Source organism: Panthera tigris, chromosome A1, assembly GCF_018350195.1.
Source record: "Panthera tigris isolate Pti1 chromosome A1, P.tigris_Pti1_mat1.1, whole genome shotgun sequence".
Classification (NCBI taxonomy): Eukaryota; Metazoa; Chordata; class Mammalia; order Carnivora; family Felidae; genus Panthera; species Panthera tigris.
Genome location: NC_056660.1, coordinates 72,409,998 through 72,436,692, shown reverse-complemented (window position 1 = coordinate 72,436,692; position 26,695 = coordinate 72,409,998). Strand labels below are relative to the sequence as shown.

At 40.5% G+C, this 26,695-nt stretch overlaps 1 protein-coding gene and 1 pseudogene across 6 annotated transcripts in view; both read left to right on the top strand.

The window, feature by feature from the left end:
• The window catches only part of FGF14 (fibroblast growth factor 14), a 612,361-nt gene that overhangs the window by 90,110 nt on the left and 495,556 nt on the right, over nt 1–26,695 (top strand). The gene's annotated exons all lie outside the window — the stretch shown is intronic.
• Nucleotides 26,542–26,637, top strand: LOC122232325 (annotated as a pseudogene).

The window sequence follows — 26,695 nt, the reverse complement described above, 5'->3', positions numbered from 1 at the left end:
TTTGACACCCTCCCCCCACCTATAGTAGCACGTCCATGGTAGTGTGTCATGAAAACTTGGTTGGGTACCATGGCTGAAGCATCAGGAATTTAGGATTTAAGAAAGTTAAATTTTTTACCCAGGTACAAGGCTAACCTTTGTGCCAATTTCCACTATGTTGTAATCCCTGGGGTTTGATATGGAACTTCAGGGGGACTTCTGGTTTGGAACCCTGTGTCTGGAAGGGCATATTTCCACTTAATTAGATTGCACTGGGCAAATGTTTTATTCTTCCCTGAACCTTGTAGCTGTGGGATCGCACAGTACTTACTATGTATCAAACTAGTTATGTCCTAGTTTCTGCTCTTTCACAGTACTGGTATATTCATGAAAGAGTGTAATGTAATATATAACAGTTTTTTTTTTTAATATCCTGGGATATTGTAAAGGGGAGTAATTTGCTAGAAAGGTAAGAGAAGGGAATTAAGGCTTTAATAAATCTGTGTTAGGCTCATTGCCTTCTGTATTTGAGGTCTTACTAGTTTATTTCAGGCCTGGGATTCTCCCTAAGGTACATAGGAACAAGCTGATATATTTTAGAAGCATAATATTTGGGACAGAAATTTCCAACTCTTGTATTGTGATATGCTAGGGGATCCTCAGCTATTTCAAGGGGGATTACAAAATATCTCCAAAGAAAATGCCTTTTAAATTTAATTTAATACACAAAAACTCATCACTGAGTCTCCTTTCCTGCACTGGTGGGGTCTGACCTGGACTATGCTGAGTAGCAAGCATTTAAAGATGAGTGGTTCATAGTACCAGCCCTCAGGGACTTTAGTCAAGTTAAAAGACCATCAAAGAATGCAGCGAAATGTTAAAAGTTCTGCCTATAGGAGAGGGATTGTGCAAATGACAGTTCTTGAACTTGCAGTAGGATTTTAAAGGATCACCGTGGCCTTCTCTGCTTAGACCAGGGTGCAGTCTGGGAGGCACCTTGGAAGAGGTCTCTTATGTCCATGTAAGTGTGACTGACTTTTAAAACAATGTGTGTTTTCTTTAGCAAAGATCCTGAAAGTTTGTAATAAGGGGAAAGAGCAGGTTTTATATTTTCTTTTTACCACTACCATTGATTTCTTTGACCTCTTTATTAGGAAAGGTATTTGTATGTATGCATATATATGTTTGTATATGTATGCATATATGTGCCTTATTTGGATACTATATATTATATATATTAATATATACATTATATATACGAGTAATTTTGTAGCTAACGCTAATAGAAGTGAGATCAATGAAACATTATACTCACTCCTGAAACCACAAACACCAAACCCTCCTAGCAGGGCATGAGCAAGTGCTTGATCAGAGCTTGGTGGGAAATTCCCAAGAGTCAATACACATGAGATGATTCTTTTTTTCTGACAATGGAAACGAACTTTCAAAATAAAAGCAGCAACTCTGTTGTTCTAAACATTTTTGAAATAGCAATTGGCATTTATTTACTTACATGTATATTCACCCATTTATTCAGCCAGTATTTCTTGGTGCTAACTATGAATAACTGCTTTGTGAGTAACTGTTATAATAAAACGAAGCTGCCAGCTCTCTCAGGCAGAAATGGTTTCTGATGAATTGCTGGATCCTGGTACCTTGTACGGTATTTGGAAAAACATAGACATTCAAGATGTGTTTGGTTGGTTGAAGTGACCTGTGCTGTGAAGACGTGTGGACATGGCCCCTTCACTTCAGGAAATGGATATGGCATCCATTGAGGTCATACTCAGAAGGAAGTAATAAATTGTCAGAATAAGATGTGTGCTGCTTGATTTTGCATATAATAAACCTCTTGGAAAATCCATGGGAAGAAGGACTATTTCATTTGATTAAAACGTGATCATACATGTTGATTGGTTGTAGAGATGCTGGTAACTTTATCAATAATTTCAATTGTAGTATCACCGTGTCAGGCAAACCACATGCTGCTAATTGAGTTTAACTCAAGATACATTTTCCATTGTTGTATAAGCAGCAAAAAAGACATTTCACTCTTTTTTTCCCCCAATTGACCTCTTGTAAAATGAGCCATTTCTCTTCAATGCGTAGTGCTTCGTGACTATGGCTTGCATGGCACATGGAGCGTTTTCTTAAATGGAATAAACATCTTGGTATTTACATGGCACCTGTGTCTTTCTGCCTCAGTCTGGCAAAGCTGTTGTTTAATTGCTGCATTTCCTGCCTGAGTGATGAGAGAAACCAGATTTGGTAGTTTCAGACATAAGAACTGATATTTGGTAAATCCATGTTTAATTATTTCCTTTTAAAGCATATTTTTTTCCCTGTCTTGAATAGCCATGCATTATTTTGTGGGGCGATTTGGGAAGTGTTTGTGTTATATTTTCACTCTTTAATTTGAATAGTTGAAGAAATCATAAGGATTGATGACTATGGATGATTTTTCACAGGATTTAATCTGAAGCTTTTAGTAAATATCTCCTTTCATTAAAAGAAAAGAATATATTTGAGTTGGAGATAGAAATAGACATTTTAGGGGTGCTTGGGTGGCTCAGTAGGTTGAGCATCCGACTTCAGCTCTGGTCATGATCTCACAGTTCCTGGGTTCGAGCTCCGCGTTGGGCTCTGTGCTGACAGCTCAGAGCCTGGAGCCTGCTTCGGGTTCTGTGTCTCCCTCTCTCTCTGCCCCTCCCCTGCTCATGCTCTATCTCTCTCTCTCTGTCAAAAATAAATAAAACATTAAAAAAATTAAAAAAAAAAGAAATAGACATTTTAAATGTCATTATGTGATTAATTTAAAAATCACCTAAAACCAGGGTACCTGGGTGGCTCAGTCAGTTAAGGGTCCGACTTCAGCTCAGGTCATGGTCTCACGGTTCGTGGGTTCAAGCCCCATGTCAGGCTCTGTGCTGACAGTTCAGAGCCTGGAGCCTGCTTCAGATTCTGTGTCTCCCTCTCTCTCTGCCCCTCCTCTTCTCTCTCTCTTTCTCTCTGTCTCTCAAAAATAAATAAACATTAAAAAAATCAGCTAAAACCAAAAATTATAAGTGTTTTCACCCCCCACCGTGACCCAACAATGTAGCCAGTGCATTGCTGGAAGAACCCCTGAAGAATCTCTCCTTTGGATCACTTTGCAATTCCCACACTAAACCTCACCATCTCCTATAAAATCTAGGCTCTTTCCTAAATGCTGATATTCATTCTTATATGCCTTTCCCTGTAGGTACGATGCTTTTGTCACAGATCAGATGATAGACTCCCACTCATCTTTCAAGATGAAGCTCAAATGTTACCTTCCAGGTCTCAGACAGTTTCCGAGCTGTTGCTGTTGTAATTTACAAAGAAACCAAGCACATGCTTGTAATTTGACTACTTGCTGGCCTTCCCTGCCTGTGAGTTCTTTCTGGTGCTGATTGTGTTTTATGGTGGGTTGTACCTTCAAGGCAAAGTGCCCTTCACAGCTGAGCTTTAATACGCTGTTGAACTTACTGTTGGCTAGATTAGTGAGAAGCTTGCTATAGAGCCTTGCTTGCTACTTCTTTTCTCCTTGGAGAAACCTAAAGCTATCAATGTTTTGCAGATTCTCCTTTGTCCTTGAACTAAATATAAATTTGCTCCTGTGGCTGTGGCCCAGGAAGGGAAGGGCTGGTCTGCATGCAGTCGTATGGCCAAGGAGAGGACCCCCTCGTTTTTCTCAGGTTTTGCGTCTCTACTCACCTACCTTCTTTCCGCACAGCCCAGGGACGCCATGCATGGGGACAGGAACAGTGCTTTGGTGTAAGATCTAGTTTCTTTATTCTCTATATGTTTCTGGGGACATTGTTGGTACCAAAAATAATCAGCAATAGCTTCCTGCTGTAGGCAGCTCTCAAACCTGTGTGCCCTGAAAAGAAAAATAAACTCTTCCAAGTATATATAACCACTGTTATATTTTTCCTAAGGCTAGCACTGAGTGTCTTCAGTTTTAAACTATCCAGGATGTAGTTGGAATACCTAACAGTACTGGATTGATAGTGAACTGACTTATTGCTAGCAATCAGTGTCTGTGGGAAATACAATTTCTGGTGGATTTGATTTGTTAAAGAATATACAGACATTTCAAACCATCTGCCCAAGTTTCAGTCTTATTTATTTATTTTTTTTATAAAAGATTTTTGTTTTTGCTGACCTTTGGTAATTGCTGAATTCCCTCCCTCCTCCTCCCCGCCCCCCTGCCCCAGAAACATTGATGACCTTTAGGCTCCAGAATCTCTTGTAAGAATTGAATGACATTATGTCAGTGAAGGCTCTGAAAACAAAATAATAGTATTGTCCAGATGTATGCTGTTCTAAATTCTCTCCCACTTAAGGTATCCTTTTCTTGCTTGCATGTGCTTTAAGAAGCCAGGCTTACCTCTCTTTGTCTAGGTCTAGTGCATGGTTTGTTATGTAATCTGGTGGAGATGTGGTGAGTACTAAAAGGAGGACAATGATGTTTCTGTAAATGATGGGGGGACCTCACCAAGACTGGAGTCCTTACTCAGCAGATGGCAAACTGAAACTTATAAAAAGGCAAGCAGTCCTTCGCAGCATAACTAAACTAAAAGTTGAATCGCTTGTTTCATTTTTTTTTATTAAAAAAAAATTTTTTTTAACATTTATTTATTTTTGAGACAGAGAGAGACAGAACATGAATGGGGGAGGGTCAGAGAGAGGGAGACACAGAATCCGAAACAGGCTCCAGGCTCCGAGCTGTCAGCACAGAACCTGACATGGGGCTCAAACCCATGAACCGTGACATCATGACCTGAGCCGAAGTTGGCCGCTTAACCTACTGAGCCACCCAGGCGCCCCTTGAATCGCTTGTTTCCTAAATGCAACTTTTATGAACCCATAAACGTGAAAGAGGGAAATGTAGTTAATACCTTGGAAAATAGGAATGAGGATCTCCATCCCCCACTTTTTTTGGGTGTAAGCTCTCTTGTGTGAGTTATATTAAATAAATGTTGGAAAGTATGAGACTCTGATAATACTCAAATACTTGTTTCTGTTTGGCTTGCTTCATTAGACAAAAGAAACTTTTAAGCACATTGGTAGGTTTTCTACTTATTCTTATGTTTTATTTGGTAAATGTTGTGATCCATCATCTGTATTTCTAAGAAATAGGAAGAGAAAGGCCATAACTTTCTCTCATCTTTGCTCCCAGATGTTCCAGAAGAGTGTATGTTTGTTGTTGTGCTTTAGAATAGCTCAGTGCTGTGTTCATTTAAAACATCCTGTTTTATACACAGGTTTTTTTTAATGCTCTGCTTTGCCAGTCCCTTGATCTCTTCTGCCTACCTCCCTTCTCCTCTCCTTTCTACAGCTTTATTTTTGGTTATTGGTAGTATGACAGTACTTCTGAATTGCAATGGTGGTGTTTTTCCATACCTCCAACCTGTCCTGTCCCCAATTCATGAGGTGACTTTTAAATCGGCCAGAAGCAGCTATGGGAAAGTATGGATGTTTGCCAGCAGAGGCCTTATAGCTCAAATAAAGATACCGGACTTTTCTGGGGAGAATCATTGACGAAACTTAGTTTTGCTTTAAGAGCTCATAGAAAAGATGTTTTCTTCAGTACTAATCAGATAACTGTACCTTGTAGTTCATAAAGCTCAGCTCTCCAGGGTCCAGAAACCAGGGCAAGAGAAACTCCTAATGCAATGTGATCTGTTTATGACCTTCTTAGAAAAGAACGTCTCCATTCTCCCTAAGGAATGCATTTTCAGATGCATCTGTCCTCATACCCTTAAGAGCTAACCTCTTGCCTTGGACCACACAGAACAGAATGAATAGAGATGCAGCTAGTCTATTCAGATGGCTGACCAAATCTTTTCTGAAGTCTGTGTGTGTGTGTGTGTGTGTGTGTGTGTGTGTGTGTGTGTGTATGTGTGTGTAAATGAACGGAAGTGGGCCATATGGGACACAGCTGGTAATATCAACAGAGGTAATGCTGGCATAGTAGAAGGACACAGGCTTGAATTAGGTCATGCCCTGGATGCAGTTCTCAGCTCCTGAAGACGAAACCCTGGCAGTCACTTCCCACCCCCAAGGGGGAACAATCTGGTCTGGCATCTGGACCCAAATGATTGGTTAACTCCTAAAAGAAGGAACCTCAGGTCTGATGGAGACCAACCTTCCTTCACCAGGACTTGGGGGCTTGTAACCTCAAAGGCAGAGGAAGCAGGTATCTCTTGGCAGTTGAAGAGAACAACAGAGAAAGACAGGAGGTTTTATTCCTTGCCTCCCTCTATCTCCTGGCCCAGAAAGACACTCTCCTGTGCCTCATGTGCACACACTCTGAGGACAGCGGCAACAAAGACACATAGGGAAGCATGGCTCAGACTCAAAGGGGAAAGACTCGGTTCTAATTTTAAAAAGTAAATTCTCTTCTCTAATATTTATCAGCTCCATTCATTTCTTGCACTCTTCAAGGTTCAAATTCCTGATGTTCAAATTCTAGGATTCTGTCTGTTAGGATTCTTAACTTTCAATAGCTGACAATCCAAATAAAGAATAGAAAACAAAAAGACTCTAAGTAAGGAAAGGGAAAAGGGTGTATATTTGTGTGTGTGTGTGTGTGTGTGTGTGTGTGTGTGTGTGTGTGTGTTTCACTTTAGCCAGGACTAAATCAGGCAAGAATAAAACTATGCTCTCATTTCCCCTTCTTTTCATCTTCTGGACTCATTAGATTTGAACCTTCCATGGTTTCCCCACTTAAAAGCCATGCCATTTAAATATAATCATCATAGAACTCGAAGGAAACTAACTTTTCATTTTATAGGGTAAGAAAATGAGTTCTAAATTGGGGAAGTGAAAACTTAGGGTCGCACAGAGATGTTGCAGGCAGAGAGCACCCTGTATATTTAGTGAGAGAGATCTATGTGTGGGTGAAAAAACTGAAGGTTGTCAAGACCTTATTGATGGTTTCCATTGAATGCTGGATTCACATTTAACCGGTTCAACAGTAACTGAGATTCGAAGACTAAGCCAAATGCATGGTGAAGGTTCAGAGAGGCCTCTGGCAACATTTAGGAGCACAGTGGGGAATGAACTGAGATCTGTGCTCTAAGAAGCTTATGATTATTTAATTCTGTAGAATTTTCATCCATATCATCCCTTTAATGGGCGAATATACAGTTTTATTGCAACTTCTGCAATTTTGCAATAGAAACACTGGTTTCAGCATTCTGTTTGCTAAACATTCACTGCTCTTCCCCATTTCTGCCATTTACTATTGAATTTACCTTCTTGTGATTCATGCTTTGTCCCCAAACTGCACGATGCTTTGGTGTAAAGAAATATCACCTATGGGCAGTAAAATTCAACTTTCTCCATCATTGGATTGCTAGCAGGATCCAGGCAGAATCCCCCTTTGCTCTCCCGTACTGCAGAGTGGGCTGAAAAGCTGCCTTTCCCTGAGCTGCTGAGTCCCAGCCGGTAGTCCTGTCATTTCAACCGGTTAAATAAATGTCTTTACCTAGCTGACGACAGCATCGGGTTTGGAAGAGTTCCAGGGCCTCCTTTGTGCTCGTAGGAAAACGTGGTGGCATTTCTAGGCGTGCTGTGTGTTCAGGGAGTTTGGTGCAGTGCAGCACGCTTGTGTAATAGCTCCGTGGCCATGCTCGGATCTGCTCATGGCTCCACTCGAGAGAGTGGGAAGCACTCACTCATTTATGTGCGAGGGGATGTGTGTGTATTATATGCATGCATACATTTGTGTGGGTGCCTGTTTACTTTTCTTTAAATCCCATTAACCAAATGTCAAGTACATCTGAGGTTACTTACTTAGCAGGGTTACTATTTCTGGTGTCCCATTTTTATTCAGGTCTTGGAAAATTCACTACATTTTTGCTGATACTTTGGAGTGCTCTTTTTCCAGGGTCTTTTTTTTTTTTTTTTTTTTTAATATACGTAGGAAACCCTCCTAGTTTGTTTGTGAGTGGCTCTGGCACCAGGTACAAGGTCTGCTCCTGTGCTGCTGTCCAGCACCTTGCCTGAATCTAGACGTTCTTCTGGTGCCAGAATAGAAGTCAGAACGAAGAAGATATTCGGTATTTCATAGACCAGTCCTCTTATTTTACAGTCGGAGGTGGATAAGAGAAATGACTTGTTCAAGGTCATTCATTTAAGACCTGGCTCTGCTGACTTTCAGTCCGATTCTTTTTCTGACATAACTGCATTGGCCTTTTCTAGAAGATTATGAGAAGTTGGTTGAATTTCCCCTGATATATCCTGTAAGTTTCTTTGGGGCCCTGGCTGTCACCCAACAGATCACTGAAGCTCCTTTAACTTCTCTTCAAAATTATAAGGTTGAATCAATACACTCAGATAAATTATACCTGTTCAGGTGTTTCTTAATGCTCATCATACTGATTTTCACATAGTAGGTACTCAATAAGTGTTTATTGAATTAGTTTTGTCATCAGGATTGAATGACAAGTGGGAAAATGACTGAAGCTTTTTGTTATTGTTGTTAAATACAAATATTCCCAGTTGTTGACTTGGCATATTTGAAGCCCACCATCTGCCATCGGAGAGGATCTCGAGTGTCCTTCGGGAGAGATCTGTCTTGATTCAAGTGTTTGGAAAGGCTTTAACTAAAACACTCTTCTGAAGATTGTTCAGAAAAGGACATCCTTGAGCAGCCAGCCACACATTTGTGCTGCTGGCCCAGACTTACTGGGCTTCTCTAGCACACACTGGGTGGTTAAGAGGCTCTGTTCCGGGGTCAGTTCCAACCTCAGCTGTTTGTTCATTGTAAGATGCCTAGTGGGTTATTGAGCCTTTGTTAAGTTGCGGGTTACTCGTCTGCCAAACAGGGTGCTGTTGGGGCAGCCGTGTGCGAATGAATGGGAGCTGCATGGCCTGGTGCCTGAACCCAGCAGGCTCCTGATAAATGCTCACTGATATTAGAGAGCTGCTCTGGGGATTAAGTGATGACCATCTGCATGAATTTAGCATATTACTCACATCCTTTGTGTCTCAGTTCCCTCATCTGTAAAATGGGGATGATAATGGGATTTGCCTCATTGAAGATTAAACGAATCAATACATGTACAATGCTTAGGACAATGCTTATCACCTACTGACATACATACACACATATTAAAAAATATCAGTGATTATTCTTGCTATATAGAGCATTTTGTACAATAATTAGTGCCTGATATTAACTCAATAAATAGTAGCTCTTCTTATTTTTTTAATCTGTTCTTTCCTTTTAGAAGAACTGGTCCATAAAACTAAGTGGTATCACTGTATCAACATTTCTGAATCTTGAACAGCCTTTGTTTTTAGTGGGACAGGTTATAGGTCTGTATTTGTTACTCCCTCTTTAAGACAAAAAGAGAATGTGTTGGTGTATTAGCTTTCTATTATTGCTGTAACACATTACCACAAGCTTAGTTGTATAAAACAATGTAAATTTAATATCTTACAAGTCAGTAGGTTGGAAGTCCTACTGACTAAGGTCTCATCTAGCTAAAATCAAGGAGGCGGTGGTCTGCATTCCTTCCCAGAGGTCACTCACGTGTTGGCAGGATTCAGTTCCATGTGGTTGTGGGAGCTGGGTCTTCGCTTGCTTGTTGGCTCTTAGTCATGAGGTTGGAGATTCTTATAGATGGTGTTGTCTAAAGGCTCAGTGGGTGTGGTGGCTTGTGTGGGTTTTGTTTTTGTTTTTGTTTTTAAATTTTGTGGACTTGGGTTCTTGCAAAGTGAGGGCCTCTCTCCCTCCTTGCATGGAGCTGGTTATATCTCACATCTAGCTGCAGAGTACCAGATGCCATTTTGTGCCGCCATTTCTCTGACCACAGCCAGGTTACATTCTCCACCTTATTTATTTATTTATTTATTTATTTATTATTTTTTATTTTTTTTAAAAGTTTATTTATTACTGAGAGACAGAGAGATGCAGAGCATGAGCAGGGGAGGGGCCAAGAGATGGAGAGACGCAGAATCCGAAGCAGGCTCCAGGCTCCGAGCTGTCAGCACAGAGCCTGATGCGGGGCTTGAACTCACAAACCGCGAGATCGTGACCTGAGCTGAAGTCAGATGTTAACTGACTGAGCCACCCAGGTGCTCCACATTCTCCACTTCAAAGGACACATGTAATTAGATTGTGCCCACCTGGATCATACAAGCTATTCTCCTTTCCTCAAGGTCCTTAACCTTGATCCCATCTTCAAAGTCTTTTTTTGCAAAGTATGATAACATATGCATAAATTCCAAGGATTAGGATGTAGGCATCTTTGGGGTGGGGAGGCATTATTCTGGATACTACAGTTAAAACACATAAAAAAATAAAGAAGACCTCATTAATTGTGCAGAGTTCAAAGTAAGTATAGCATGAGCTCCAAATTTCATTGTTTAATACCTTGCCAGAAAACATGCTAATTTCTTTCTTCATTCTTTTGGTCTTATGGGCCCTTAGAGACACATTTATCTGATGCTTACTCTTTTAGAGACATTTCTAGCACATAGTCTAATTTCATAGAAGCTTCAGGTTTGTGGCATACTGTCTACTCTTGCCTTGTCAAAAGTCAACTATCCATCAGGAGCCCTTCTGCTTAAAGGTCAAGATCAAAGGTCATTGTTCCATCATGTCCTTTTTTGCAGTGCTCTGTTCATCCTGTCTATTCCTTATTTCTCTTGAGCATTTAGGATTCTTCTCTGTCTTAGCTTCCATCATCTGTGTTCCCTCAGTTGTGACATGTTTTCCCTGGCAGTGGTCTATGTACACGTCTGGGTCTCCTGCTGCGCTCTGAGCACCTTCATCCCCAGGATGGTTCCTTAAACTCCTTTGTGTCCTTGGTGCCAAATACAGTGGCTGGCAGAAGGTAAGTAGGGAAAATGTGTGGGTCATATTCTGTGAGCTGGTTAGAAGAGTATGATTTCTCTAATCTGTCACATAACCATTATCTATTGACCAAACACAGGATGCAAAACTTGGGACCAGAGGCAGAGACATTAATAGACACAGTTCTGGCACCCCAGGGGTCTGCAGCCTAATTTCTAAGGAAGCATCAAGTGATACATCTAACAAAATGAGTGGTATATTCCCATGAAGAGATGAATGCTAAGTGCTTTATTTGAGGGCAAGAGAAGCCATTGAAATGATTTAACTCTTATCTATGAAATGCTTTTCCAGAACTTCAAAATGGAAGCCAAATATTGTTTCAGGTCTTCTGTCTTCAATTTCAGAGTTATAACATGTTTTTTTCCTGTAATGTATGATGTATCATGGTCAGAGTAAATACTGGCAATATTAGGTGCCTCTATATGTACATCATTTCATCTGTTTACTTGAATATCATTTTTTAAAAATTTTTAAGCATTTATTTATTTTTGAGAAACAGAGAGAGAGCATGAGCAGGAAGGGGCAGAGAGAGAGAGGGAGACACAGAATACAAAGCAGGCTCCAGGCTCTGAGCTGTTAGCACAGAGCCCGATGCGGGGCTTGAACCCATGAGCCATGAGATCATGACCTGAGCCAAAGTTGAACATTCAACCGACTGAGCCACCCAGGCACCCCACTTACTTGAATATCTTAATATTGTCTGCAGTTGGCAATTTGAGTTCACCTGGTGGAGGTCACTCTTTTTAACATTAGTCCAAGGAGCATCAGTCTTGTAACTCAGGCAACAGAAGGGTTAGTTGAGAATGACTGATATCATATACAGAATGACTTATGTTTAGATTTCTAATTAGTTTCCCAAAACAAAACAAACATATTTATATAAAAAGTATAAGTAAGCCATTACAATTAATTAATTACAATGCAATTCTGGTATTAACACCAAATTTTAAGCCTTAGGGTGCATGTTTCTCTCTTGGTCCTGATATTGATATTTTCTTCATAGTTATGGCCTGGCATTGTCTTTAATCTTCTGTTTCTGTCCTAGACCATCTAAATTCAGTTGATTATTATTATATTTTTAAAAAGAGTCATTGCATTAATAACAGAAAATAATGGTTCTTAATGTTTCTCAGAGTTCAAAGTTCAAAGTCTTTAGAGCTCTATTTTCTATAGTTGAAGATATTTGTGTTATTACTCACATTTATTGAAATTCTGACATTTAAGACTATACTAAAGGTCAGGAAAAGTCAGCTAATAGCTTTTTTTTTGTAAAAAAAATAACCCATAATCAAAACTCTAAGCTTTGTAAAAAGACATTATATCTGTCTGATATACCACATATATTTGAATGGTGGGTTGAACTTATACACAGTTTTTCTTTTTATACAGCTCATGACTTTCTAGGCTTACTTTTCTTACAAATAGATTTTGCATGCATGTTGTTTCAGTCACAGTTTCTTGTATAACAAATTACCTACAACTCTGCGACTTGAAAGAAGAATAAACATTTGTCATTTCACACAGGTTCTGTGGGTCAAGAGCTCAGGAGTGTCTTGGCTGGGTAGTAGTCGCTCAGGGTCTTTCGAGGGGTTGCAGTGGAGATATTGGCTGCAGATGCCGTGATCTGAAAGCTGACTGGGTCTGAAGAATCCTCTTTCAAGATGGGTCATGCATGTGGATGACAAGCTGGTGCTGGCCGTTGATAAGCCCTTCCTACCTTGACTTCTCAGGGCTGCCTTAGTGTCTTCCTGACACGATTGCTGGGTGTCCTCCGGAAAGAATGATCTACGAGTATAAGGCAGACCCTATAATTTCCTTCAGGACCTAGCCCCAGCCACACAGGTCTGCCCTATTAAAAATGGGAAGGAGCTTTAAAAGAATGAATATGCAGAGGCGAGATCACTGGGGTCCTCGTGGAGGCCAGCTGTCACACACTTATTCTTCTTTCTTATTCCCTAAGCCTATCTGGATGTGTAACTGCTGATTCTTCATCCTTAGAAAAAATAATTTCTATTTATTTAGGCTTGAATTGAGAACCCAGCTAAGGTAAACATCAGGAGTTAAGAGAACATAGGTTTAATGGTACTGGAGATAGTAGGACTGGAGTCAGAATCAGAGTAGCAGCAGGAATCTGGGTCATGGAGATAAGTCCAGAAAAGAGTAGGTGTTGAACCAAGCACATCTCAGGGCAACTGCCTCCTTTGAGCAAGAGGATTTGTGGGGTTAGGTGAGAAGACAGGTCCTGGGGGGAATGGGTCCTGGAGAGGAGGGCGAGAGGTACACTTTGCTCTTTATCCCAGCGAAGATATTTAATCTAATTGTTTTCCCTGGTTTGTGCATGTGATGCTGGAGAACTGGGTTCAGTAGCACCTTGGCAAATAGAGTTTAACAACTTAAATGTTAGCATCAACAAAAAGCAAGTAGCTTTTGGGAGCTAAAGTGAAGCTGTGCTAATTCCAAAGTTACAGTGGTGGCGTCTCTCCATTTAACAAGGCAGTGAAGTTATACTAAATGTCTAAAATCTCTGTTGGAAAACGTGGTGCAATCTACATAGCTCTTTGAATCTGGTAAGTTATCATTTAGTGTTCTACCTACTGTGTAGTGTTTGATTTTTTGGTGACACTAAGTGCTGACATTTATTGTGTTTATAGCACACTCAGGTCATTATTGAGATTCATCCCAGCAACACAGCTATGAGATGTGTGGAGTCAATTTAGAAACGCAATGGGCTGTGGAGTCAATCAGGCTCAAGAAACAGTCTCGAGTCTACCACGTAGTGGCTCTGGGAGTTTGAGTGAGTTATTTGACCTCTCTAAGCCTCTATTTCCTCATCTGTAAAATTGGAATTGGGGATTTAAAGAATCTACCTCAAAGACTGTTGTGAGGATTTAGTAAGGCTGTACATGTAAAGCACTCAGTATGCCTGCTAGGAGACACTTACTAAATGTTAGCTCCTATTATTCATATAAATATCCTTCTTAAAATTCAATTCATTCACTTATTCAATAACTATTTATTGACTTTTATCTGCCAGGTATGTTTTTGGATTCTGGGGAACACAAGTGAATTAAATGGCTGAGATCCCTATCCTTACGGTGTGGTGCTTAGAGCTATAAAGTAAGCACAAAAATATAAATATGAAGTATGTAAGGTTGTGAAAAACTCTATAATGAAAATCAGAGAAGGATGAAAGCAAGTGCTATGTCTGGGGGGCGGGGGTTGGGGAATTCTATTTTATACACAATCGTCACAGACATCCTCAATGACATTTGCCCAGAGAGCTGAAAGAGTGAACGAAAGAGTTTGTGCAGGTATCTCGGAAGACATTCTAAGCAGAGAGAAGCAAGTGCAAAGGTCCTGAGGCAGAAGCATGCTTGGCACATTGGTAAACATAGGGGTCCGCTTCAGATGAAGCAGAGTAGGTAAATCAGTGGTGAGGATGATGTCAGAGAGGCAGCTGGTGATCAACTCATTTAGGGTTCTGTAGGTCATAGTGAAGAGTTTGCCTTTAAATCCTAGGGGGAAAGGAAGAAATTGGAGGATTTTAAATAAAGGAGTAACATGATCTGATCTACAGTTTATAAGGATCACTCTAGCTGCTGTGTTGGAATAGACTGGGGGCCAGTGTTTAAATGTGATGTGTATTAATAAGATGGCTTAGGTACAAAATAATGGTTGCTTGAATGAGGGAGGTTTTGGTGGAAGGTGTAGAAAAGAGACCAGATTCTGGAAGTGTATTGAAAGTAGAGTTGACAGGAGTCGGGGAGAACTCAAGTTTTTTGTACTAAGCAACTGGAGGGATGGGGCTATTTACTGGGATGGGGAAGTTTGTGGAAGGATTGCCTGGCGGCTGGGATCACCAGTGTGGTTTCAGACCTGCGTAGTTCGAAAAGCTTTTGGGAGACATTTAAGGGGAGGTGGTGAGTAGAATTGCGTCTCTGAGTCTGGAATTCAGGGGGCAGTGTTGGCGGGGGGGCTTCTGTTTGGGGGTTGTAAGTAGCTGATTGAATTCACATCTGGGGAATCTGTGTAGAAGGGGAAGAGGAAGGCAGTGAGGATGAGCCCATGTTTGTAAAACACACATTTGAGGAAGAGCCTCTGATAGGAATGAGAACTAAGAAAGCTGGATTCCTGAGGCCACATGGAGGAAGAGACAGAGATCAGTTATATTGAGGGCTGTTACATCAGGTGAGATGATGACTGAGAATAAACCATTAATATATCTGCAACATGGTGAGCCAGGCACTCCCTTAGATCTTCTGCAGAAAACAATGAAAAGTGCTAGATATCATATTTTCAAAGGTTTTTTAATTCTCTATGAGCTGGCAAGGAAGTAGAGGGTACTCCAGGAGAAAACTTGCAACGGCAATGCTCTTGAACAGGCACTATGAGAAAGGGTCTGGGATGTCGGTGGCAGGGTTTGTGTCAAAAGTTGGACATTTCAACAAAAGTAGCAGGAAGGAGGACAGGCTGTCTGGGCACATGTGCAGGTGGTTGGAAGACACGGTGGCGGGAACGTGTAGTCCTCTTCCCGATGGTTTCTCTGTGACATCACAAGTAAAGTCATTCGCTGAGGGGAAAGGTAGGGGGGAAGAGTGCCGGAATTTTGAGAAGAGAAGAAGTATGAAAGAATCTCCTGGGACTATTGTAAGATTGCACTAGCAACCCACTCGAGGTCAGCAGTCATGGGCTATAACGGGAGTGTGTTGGGGTAAGTGCATGTGTCTCTCCATTATGTGCAGCTCCACGGGCACAGGTGTGGAGTGGGTTTTGGCTCGAAAGTCAAAGCAAGAGGGGGTAAGGTAGGGAAGGGAAACTCTGACAACCCACTCTGGAATCGAAGTGGGAAAGGCAAGGTGTCGGGCAGGAGGACGGAAGAGGGAAGCTTAGAAATCAGAGCCTTCCCTGTTTCCATTTGCCATTGACTCTAACCTACCTTCCCTATGAATTTCTATTTATCGCTGCCTCCCCCATTTCCTTGTGAGCCCGTCTCATTCTTTGATGTTTTCAATCTACTCTGTAGCAGTTTTCTTGTCCAAGGTAGGAAATCCATAACTGTCAATTGGACTGTGTTTTCATATTTTTCCTAGTCATTATATATCAGTTACATTATGTGAAATTTTATTGAGAATTCTTTTTGAAAAGCCAGCTCCATATAAATATGTATAAGGAACTATTCTGCTCCAAAGTGCTACTTTAGATTATAGATGTATCAGCATGGCTGAGGTAAATTAAACTTTTGACAACATGGTTATTTTGTCAATTAAGTAGATGGAAGAGACAAAATATTTCAATAAGGTATTTGGCTAGAACTGTTTGATTTGACCTGTGTACATTTAGTCAAAGTGACCTAATGCTTGCCAGTTTTCTATTTTATTTTGAGGAAAGCCTAGAAGATAAAAAAGGAAAGGCAGTCACCTTTTTCTTTTGAAAATAATATATTGACAATGGTTATCAATTTGAAATTTTGTTACAGTTACATTATGTGTTTGTTACAGTTATGTGTTTATTACAGTTATGTGCTTATGTGTTTGCATGTGTGTGCACGTTGGTAGGGGATTGTTGGAGTCAGGAGGAGAATATAGAATATAAAAGCTGTTACGTCAGAGTGATTGGCAAAGGATCTCTTAAAAAATATCCTGTATGTGACCATGGCCAGCATAAAAGACTAAAACTAAACTAAAAGTATTGTCTTGAGGTCTAGTACTATATAACTTTAGTTAACAAATATGTAACGTGTATCTTCGGGTGTGTGGTGCTGTACTAGGTGCTGGGGCTATGGCAATGGAAAACAGATAAAAAATAAAACTTTTATTATCATAAAGTTCAAAATCGAATGGGGCTGTGAGCTAGAATTGGTGTGGCGACAGAGTGGGCAGATTTTCGTGGCTGACCACACGTGGGAGATCAGGGCGGGAGGGTGATGGAAGATCATATGGAAGTTTTGATCCTGAGCAGATGATGCTGACTTCCCTCATTTAGGGGAAACAAGAGGACTACAGAGTCTGGGGAAAGATGCTGGTTTAGATGATGCATGCCATGCAGACACCTGTACGGAAGCATCCAGTGGCAATTAGGTGAGAAGGCAGAGAATATACATGCTGCTGCTGTAAGTTTAGGTGCAGGGAAGAAGGATGTGAGGAACCAACAAAGAAGCTTGGGGGGAGAGTTGAGTTATGAGCCAGGCTGTGAAGCGAAGGCTGCTCGTCGTTGCTGCATTTATAAAACAGCGCGGTCTCCTTTACGTGTATGATTCTACTTTTGATTAAAAGTTTGTGTTTTCCTCACACGGCAGATTTTAAATTCTATGAGAATGTAGCAGGAGATAGACGTATGTTCTAAAGGTAGAATAGGTAACCTTAACAATATCCGTTAATAAATTTTAATTTCAGGCACTTGAAAGATGGAATACCTAGGCAAACAGCAGTTTGGGGATCAGATTCGCGAGCTTTTAAAGTTTATTGGATTTTTGTGTTTGGCTTATGGATTCGTTTTCCCTTTGGTGTTCTACAATGTTATTGGGGGGTGCTCACATTGTGTGTTACTCTAGCACATGAGTTCTCAAAATCTGACCTCCCTCGGTCTTTGGGAGCTTCTGCTATGTTGCCCAGCTCATCTCATTGGCTTCTTTCCCTTTTGTGTTGTGCTTTGAGTCTCAAGGTTAATTCTTGTGGGAAGCAAAGAAGAGGAAAGAATTGAGGAACCTTGGCCTTCCTGCTGCTCTGCTTCCTGGAGAACCCCCTCCCCCACCCAGCGTCTTTACCACTCAGTTTCTGCTCCCCTGTCCATCCCCTCCTCTAAACTGGGAGAGACAGGAGGTCATGGGTTGAAGTCCAGAAAGCCTCAATAGTCCTTTTCCTGTTTGATTTTCCTCTTGATCTCTTGTCTACTTGCCTGCTGGTATTTATGGCAACAGTGCTCATAATGGAAATATAAAAAGTCCAACCGAACCTATGTGCGTGCTGAAAATCCTAACCTTTAAACTTGCACAATTCTTAATCCCAAGAAGCATTGATTTCTGGATGTTCGGCACTGCTTTATATTCCTAAGGGATAGTTCGCATCCATCTCAACTCCTCAATTTCTTTCTCAACTGTATTCTTACAAATGTCCTATTTTTAAAATTACTCCTCTGAAGCATATTCCAGACAGGACCACACTAATTTTTAATATATACTTGGTGAATAGCTGAATTTGAAAATAACCATTTAATTCCATTCTTTGTGTCCTTAGGGCATCTTGCTGTTCTTTTACTTAGAAAATTCTAACCCCTTGGTACTATTCAACTTTGATCAGAATGAGTTTTCTACTGACGTAGGAAGAAACAGCTTTGTCACCATCGTTGAAAAGATGGATTCTGTTGGGAAAGGTAAAGTATGTCTTAGTGATCTTGTTCTCAGCACGATATGAGAAACAGATTCACATCCAGTGTCATCATCTGGTGCAGAATTTATCATCTAGAAGCCAAGAGAGAAGCATGTCACATTTAATCAGTACTCTGCTCGACTCTTAACTTAGAGGTCTTTGAAAACAGACTCACTTAGAGGAAATGATATTGTTTTCCCAGACACTGAATTTATATTAAAAAAATAAGCTTCTTTTTTCTTGGGGATTTTGTCTTTAGTTTTCCCTTGGCACTTTTACATCATTCCCCTAAGAAGGTGCTTTAACGACTGTGCTTCTTAGAGCAGCACAGCATAATTAGGCAATTGCCCTTGTGTCTAGAGTCCACGGGTGGGAGGGGGGGAAGGTGACAGAATTGTGCAATGGGCTCATTATAAAACAGTGCAAAATAAAAACCTGAACTTACCAGTTAAAGGAAAGCTGAAAATGTGCTGTAAAATATTAAGGCATAAAAGATGAAAGTAAAAATCATCTTCAGTAGAATGGCTTGGATAGTCAGTTGGGATCAGTAGTAATTGGTTAATTGAAAAGATAAGTTAATGAAAAAAGCAATAAAACAGGGCAATTATTAAAAATGATACACATGTGCCTTCAACATTTCACTTTATGTTAATGCTCATTCACCAGTACTTTGACCCCCATGGGGTTTCTTTGATTATGGTTGAACTGATTTGAGTTCTTGTAGAAATCACACCCATGATCTCTGATTTCTAATTTTGGTGTCTTTAAGTGGAGCAGAACTTGAAGGATGTAAGCAATCTGAGTGCAGAATCTTTCTTGATTTTCATGACATTTTCTTCCAATCTTTTATGGTACAAGAACACCCATATTCAAAGGAGTATTTTTAGCCATTTGCCTTTATCAAGTTTTTTCAAATCATTCAATCTATTTTTTTTTCACAGAAATAGCAACTCTCTCTTTTGCAATTATGCTTGTGATTTCAAAAATAATTAAATTACATAATTAGAATAACAAGACCAACTTGCATAAATAAAACGGGGGGCCTATAAGGGGGAGAGCAGATATCCATTGCATGGGCAGTCTGTGAGGGCATCCTGGCTGCACGGGCAGCTTCCCATGGCTCCCATCACATTCCTCTGTGAAGCAGAAGAAATACAAAAATAGTTGCTTACTTGAATTATTCTGATCCACAGATATCAGTTGAATTGAAGGAGAGACTTTTTTATTTTTAAGAAAACTTTTGTTTCAGAATAGTTTTAGATTTACAGAAGAGTCACAAAGATAATACAGGGGGTTCCCCATACCCTCGTTTTCCCTATTAGAATCTTATCAGTGTGGTACCTTTGTGACAATTAATTAATATTGATACATTATTATTAATACAAGTCTGTATTTTATTAGGATATTATTAGTTTTTACCTATGGTTCTTTTTCTGTAATTGGATCCCATCCAGGATACCACATCACATTTGCTAATCATGTCCCCTCAGACTTGTCTACACTGGGGCAGTTTGGGAAACTTTCCTCATTTTTGATAGCCTTGACAGTTTTGAGGGACACTGGTCAAATGTTTTGTAGCGTGTTCCTTAATTTGGGTTTATCTGACATTTTCCCCATGTTTAGCCTAGGATTATGGATTTTGGGGAGGAAGGTTTCAGATGTAAGGTGTCATTTTCATCACATCGTATGCAGGGTACCTATCAATACTTACCAATATGAAGTAATGCTGTCAATGTTGACCTTCATCACCTGGCCCAGTTAGTAGTCAGACTTCTCCCCATTGCCTCTGGTGACTGTTATACTCAGATGGTTTACCATATTGAAATGGGAATATGTGCAGTAGTTAAGTTCTTTCATCCATGTTCTCCTCATGATAGAATTAGACAGTTTGGCCTCTTGATGAGGATTTTGTGACTAGCCAAAGAAATACACTTAATGTCAGCACTCCTGACATCTCAGCACTCCTACTGAATTCCCATTTTGCTGTCTTGTTTTACATTTCTTGAGCTTTAGTATTAGTATCTGACTGAAGGAAACACAGGCTCCAAGGCTGTTTTTGGCATTGGTTTGGAAGGAAAATGGCGTGCCACAGTCACACACTTGTGCTTCTGCAGTTGTATGCTTCAGGGTTCTAAGCTTGAGACTAAATTTACCATTCCTTTGTTCAGTTTTGTTTCATCCTGTGGTTAGAATTTATGGCAGTTAAACATTTTTCTGCTCTTGAGTGCTTTTAGCAAAAATGTACTTGATAATCACCTTGCAGCATATCAGTGGATGACCAGGTCAACTAATCATTGACCTGGCAACTAATCACTGCCCTATTTGCAGACCAAATAATTCCAATATGGTGTAGGGAGATGGAAAATAATTCTGGTATGGTGTAGGGAAAAGGTTTGTGCCATCAACCTAAGCCACAAACCACAATGGCTCATATCTCATACTTCGTAGAAGTCATACAAAACCTGAGAATAAATCTTTTAATAAGGAATCAGACTCTTACACTATGTCAATCTTTTGGAAACATTTTAATATAGAACACAAAGAGATCTCTAAAACCCAGAGACCATCTGTTGCCTTTGTGGGCCTGGAGATATCATGAGGATATTACACAGACTTCCTTTTACTGAAATTTTTGTGATAAGAATGTGAAAACATTTCATTTTAGAAATGACACTCATTTACCTTATTTATGCAATAATCGTTTCCTAACCCTCAGTAAAGAACAAAAAGCATAGTCCCAACAGTTTAAACTTAACACCTACGTTGTCTATAGGCAGATGAGGTCGAGGCCAATTCTTTGTAGGTTTTCTCTTCTATAACCCCAAAGGACTTTTTTTTTCAATCACATCTTGGCTGAATATGGAACTCAATCATCTGTTGCCCCAATATCTACATCGTATAGACAGCCCCAGTGTGAACTTAACCTTAAACCGCTGAATGAGTGAATGGCTTACTGCCCAATCAGGCATCATTTTTCCGTTTCTACGTTGTTTTGGTTCTGTGCCCCTCACTAGGATATTTGCTTCTGCTGACGTGGTAGTGACACATCTGGGGAGAAATAGCATGCACTGTAAAAACATGTTACGAAGGGAAATCCTAAGGCCTGGGTTTTACAGATCCCTGTGGCACATCTAATTCTCTGTCCCTGGGCATGATCCTAACCTTTGACTCCCAGTTTCCTGTGAGAGGAGGAAAAGGCAGTTATAGCTGCCTTGCCCCTACCTTCAGAAAGGTGGTTTCAGGATCCAGTGCATGGTAATTGTGCGAACGGGTTATAAGCCACGTTGGGCTGGACAGTCAAAGGAAAAGAATGAATGAAGTCTGCATAGGGGTGAGGAAAGCCTACAGGAATCCTTCCTACCTATACCATGACTAGTTATCCCAGTGCAGTATGTGGTGAAGATTTATGCTATGAAAACAATGAATCAGAAGGACAGATTGAATTAGTCGATACTCTCAAGGACATCTCCAGGCCCAAAGCTTAGATGACAAATGCACTTTAGTGGCGTCAGAGTCCCTGAGTAGTATAATTAGTTGTTTAACAAAAGCCTGATGACAATAATCATGATGACTAGGAACCTACTATAGTAAACGAAAGTTGGAAAACATGATTTTTAGGATTCTTCCTTGTTTTAAAATTCTACAGATGGCCAACTTAAAATAATCGAACCAATGACCTAAACGGAAGTAATCTGTAGACCCATGGGGGAGAAACAAATAAAAAATGATATATTAAAATACTTTTAATAATATGTATTCACATTTAAAAAAATTCCACTTTCAAGATGGGAATAGGAACACAGAGCTCCCTATGCACGAGATGCAGTTGTAAGAGCCCCCCCTAGCTCATCAGTCCTCACCGAAGCCTTATGAGGACAAGGGGACTGAGGCACAGAGGGAGGGAGTAACTACACTGAATAAAACAACTGGTTTGGGGAGCCAGCACTTGGACAAAGGTAGTCGATATAATAAATATGAAACAAAAATTAATTTGGGAAGATGTCACTAATTGACGCAAGGAACAGAAGTAGCCGAACAATTAGAAAAACACTGGAAATAAAAAGAGGAATGGCTAACATGGTAACTACCCAAATGTCCAAACACAAATGAGAAAGTACGAGACAAGGGGACACCATGGTGTTCAAGGACTGTCTTTGAAATTAACATTTGGAATGTACTTATTTTTAAAGTTGCTATTAGATAATTCATAGCCAATATTTAGGGATTTTTTAGATAAGGCAGTTCTAATAGTTACCCAAATTGTATTCAGGAATAGGTAGGGTTTTTTGTTTTGTTTTTGTTTGTTTGTTTTTTAAATCTGCCTCTGAAGAAAGACCAGTTGAAAACAAAAATTAAGCAGTGGAGAAAAGGGCTGCTATTTTAAGAAAATCAGTTATTAAAAATTAATAGGAAATGTATTTGATTATATTAAGTAGATATGCTTTCTCATTGACTTCAGTAATTTTTTTTAAGTTTATTGTGTGTGTGTGTGTGTGTGTGTGAGAGAGAGAGAGAGAGAGACAGAGAGACAGAGAGAGAGAGAGACAGACAGAGGGAGAGACAGACAGAGAGGAGAATGAGCAGTGGAGTGTCAGAGAGGGAAGAAGAGGATCCCAAACAGGGGCTCGAACCCACAAACTGTGAGATCATGACCTGAGCCAAAATCAAGAGTCAGATGCCTAACTGACTGAGCCACCCAGGCGCCCCTGACTTTAGCACTTGAATTGTACCAGATCATTCATAAATGAATTCTACGGTTTTGACTAAAGAAACCACTGGTATTACAATTACGCAAAAAATGCTATGTTCCATTTGTTAACAATGTTTTTCTAGCATTTGTGGATGTTGACTGTTGATTTTTTTCAGATTTCAAGTTTCTACTTCTACCTCTGTCTCCTTGAATACTCACGAGAAATTGCTGTACCTATGACAGGTTGCATGATGTTTTCCCCCCTCTGTGCACTCAATTTGTGTATTATTGTATCATATGACATTTTGAATCAAGCGCTGCTAGTACCAAGCTGCTCTCAGCAGCTGATGCCAAAAATATTCATTATAACCCTTCTCAGCATGCAAGTGAGGGCACTTCAAATCCCAGAGACGGAACTTTCAGCGATTGTGCTTCTCTTTCTTTTGCATATTATACAGCAAAAAGGATGCAAAACGAAATGAGGCTTGTTAGAAAAGAATGCCTTGGTAAAATATTGTAAAGCATGCAGTTCGTGGTTCATGAAAGTCACGTGAAATTCAGCAGCACATTATAGATACCACCCCAGAGGCCTTGTGCCCCTTCTCTTCTCTTGCCTCAAGTGGCATTTTTCTTCAGTGTTTGATTTCATTCAGGTGCCAGCCACTTACACCCCTGGAAGTAAGCAGTCCCCTTCCCAGAGAATCATGATATGATACGCGCACGTACATTTGCTTTTGCTCTGGCCCTTTATGGGAAGAGGCCAGTCAGGATGAATTTAGTCCTTGTGGTAGTAACAAGGCGCATGGAAGGCATGGAAGGTTCCCTTCTCCAAAGGAGGACAATTAAAAAAACAAATTCAATAAGTAAGTTTTGTCATTTTCTAATATTAAGAGTGCTGAGCCTGCAAACATCAGCAAGTTTCTTATACATTAATTCATTGTACAAAGTGAATGCCGAAGACTCAGTAGCCAGCTGACAGGATGCCAGAAAATGTCACAGCAGAGAAGAGGGAGCCTTCTGAAGTCGTTTTGAACACCTGACCTCCCACCTGCAGCGTCTTCTGGAGGAAGAAACATGGAGCCTGTTGACAGGGGTTTGTGGATGGAAAAGTGGGGTTGGCAGGGGACAGCAATGTGTGGATTCTTTTCCTATTGCCTGAAAAACTGCCTCTCTTATTTGCTGACCCTGGAAAGACCATGAGCAAAGGGCTGGCCCTGGGCAAAGGTCATTTTCATCTCAGCCTGATGAGTACAATCCATGTGCCGCTGATGTCTGTGACTCCTGCTCAAAGCGCTGTGAGCTCAATCTCCCAGAGAGGGCCAAAGTCACACGTGTCCTCCAAAGAAACCAGAGCTGTTGCTGTGGTCTGCTGTGTTCCTAAGAGATGCCAGAACCACACTGGGTTTTCACTGTGGTCTTGCACTCTACCTGCCCTGCCATTCATTGTATTGGTTGACTCCATGCTTTAAAAAAATGTGTTCTTATAGAGATGTTTCTTATCCTGCTGAGTCTCAAGCCACTGCTGTAGCTACAGTGATATCTTCTATCTGGTGTATGTTTTGCTAACTTTTTTTTTAATGTTTATTTATTTTTGAGAGGGAGAGACAGAGTGTGAGTTGAGGAGGGACAGAGAAAGAGAAGGAGACCCAGAATGTGAAACAGGATCCAGGCTCCGAGCCGTCAGCACAGAGCCTGATGCAGGTCTCGAGCTCAGGAACAGCGAGATCATGACCTAGGCCGAAGTCTCAACCAGCTGAGCCACCCAGGAGTCCCTGTTTTGCTAACTTTTGTCTTGGAAATCACAAAGTCTTACCCATGCCTTAAAGGAAAAGCTCAGAATTCTTGTCTATTGAGTACTTAGCATGTATTTGACACTGTAGTGAATACTCTATATATGAAAACCCAGAACAAGCTGATGTGCTAATCCTTAAAAAAAAATAGTAATATGATCTTACCTGTGGAAGTGGTTTAGGATACTGATCTCACATTTTCCTGTTACATTTGAAATTCTGGAAGATAATAGGGTGAAAGATTTACCCTCGAGAAGAATAATATGTTTGAATCTTCTGCTTTGAAAACACATAGAAATTTCCATATTTATTTTGCTCTGGAGCATATAGTAGGAAATGTTTGGCAGGTAAAATTTGACTTCTTTTAAACTCCCTTAGTTGTTGTCAGTTAATTTGAACTCATGGAAAACAGACCTTTTATTAACAACAGCACAGCCCCACAAAATGTAGAGCCATTAGTGGAATATTATCAAGCCATTTTCAAAACACCTATCCATGAATCTCTGGTGTGACAAAAGGCTTAAAAAAACCAGGAAGGCTAGTTTAGTATTGAGCACTGATTCATGCGAACTCATGAGACGCAAGCCCAAAGAACAAGTTTTACACCAGGTATGGCCAGCTGGTCAGTCTGCAGTGGTTGGGATTGGGTGACCCGGGGTCACAAGCCAGGCTGGCTCTAAATCAGATAACCGTAGAGTCAGCATTAATGTGCTGAGTCATTGCAGCGACTCTGAAGCATTTTTCTCCTCTTTCAAGCGCTTCCAGGTTGTGGCCAGAGAAGCCCGAGTGGACAGCAGGAGGGGTGGCCGATCATGGTGGTCAGAACCAGAGCGAGGGGGCGGACACCTGCTTGGGAACGTGAATCCTTCCAGGCGCACTGTAGCCATCGGCTTCTGAGTGCTGTCTTTTTTTGCCAGCCTCATTCTTTAGGATCCCACTATATTCACATTAGGTTCTTGAAATTTTGGCCTCAGTTTCTCCAGCGTAGCTTAATGTCATGTGCAGCCCCTTAGCTTGTGGTTGATAATTATCTTGTGTTAGAAAGTTTTATTTATCAATCCATCTATTTTAATTTATATTTATATATTTTGGTGAACAGATAACAGATTCTGGAGACAGAGAACTAATAAACTCCACTAGGTTTCTCTTAGCAACACCATGCAAACTTCCCCACTTTTCTTCTCCCAGACCTTCTGTATTTAGGGCTCTCAGTGGAACACAGAAGAACTTGCTAGCATATTCAGAAGGTTCAGAAGGTTTCTCTGCTATGAAGAAAAGATCAAGCCCAGTGTATAAAATGCCCTGAAATTTATAAATTTCAAAAGAAGAAAAATGCCTAGTTTACCTTTTAAATGATAGTTCACATAAGAATGTAGGGAATTCATAAGGCTATTTTGAGTTAGTGAGTCGGTAAGTACTTTCCCATAGTTTGTAGCCAAAAAGTTAGAGAATCTGTATCAATCACCTTTTTTAGCAAGAGCATATGTTTTTTCTGCTTTTAGAATCAGACCCAAGAAAACATGCAGCTTACTAAAAAATAATACTGTGCAATTTCAACCCTCTCTTTGTTTTGATTTTTAAAAATTTTTATGTAAGGGGTGCCTGGGTGGCTTGGTCGGTTGAGTGTCTGACTTCAGCTCAGGTCCTAGTCTCGGGGTCCATGAGTTTGAACCCCGTGTCGGGCTCTGTGCTGACAGCTCAGAGCCTGGAGCCTGCTTCAGATTCTGTGTCTCCCTCTCTCTCTGCCCCTCCTCTGCTCATGCTCTACATCTCTCTCTCTCTCTCAAAAAAAAAAAAGTTAAAATTTTTTTTTCCTGTGAGCACTTGCTTCTGCAGCACATTTACTAAAATTGTAACAATTTGAGAAGATTAGCATGGCCCAAGGATGACAGGCAAAATTTTTATGTGAAAGCGGTACAGAGTGGAAAAGAATGATGTTGTTTTCTAGAATGTTATTGGTTAGATGACTTCTATTTGA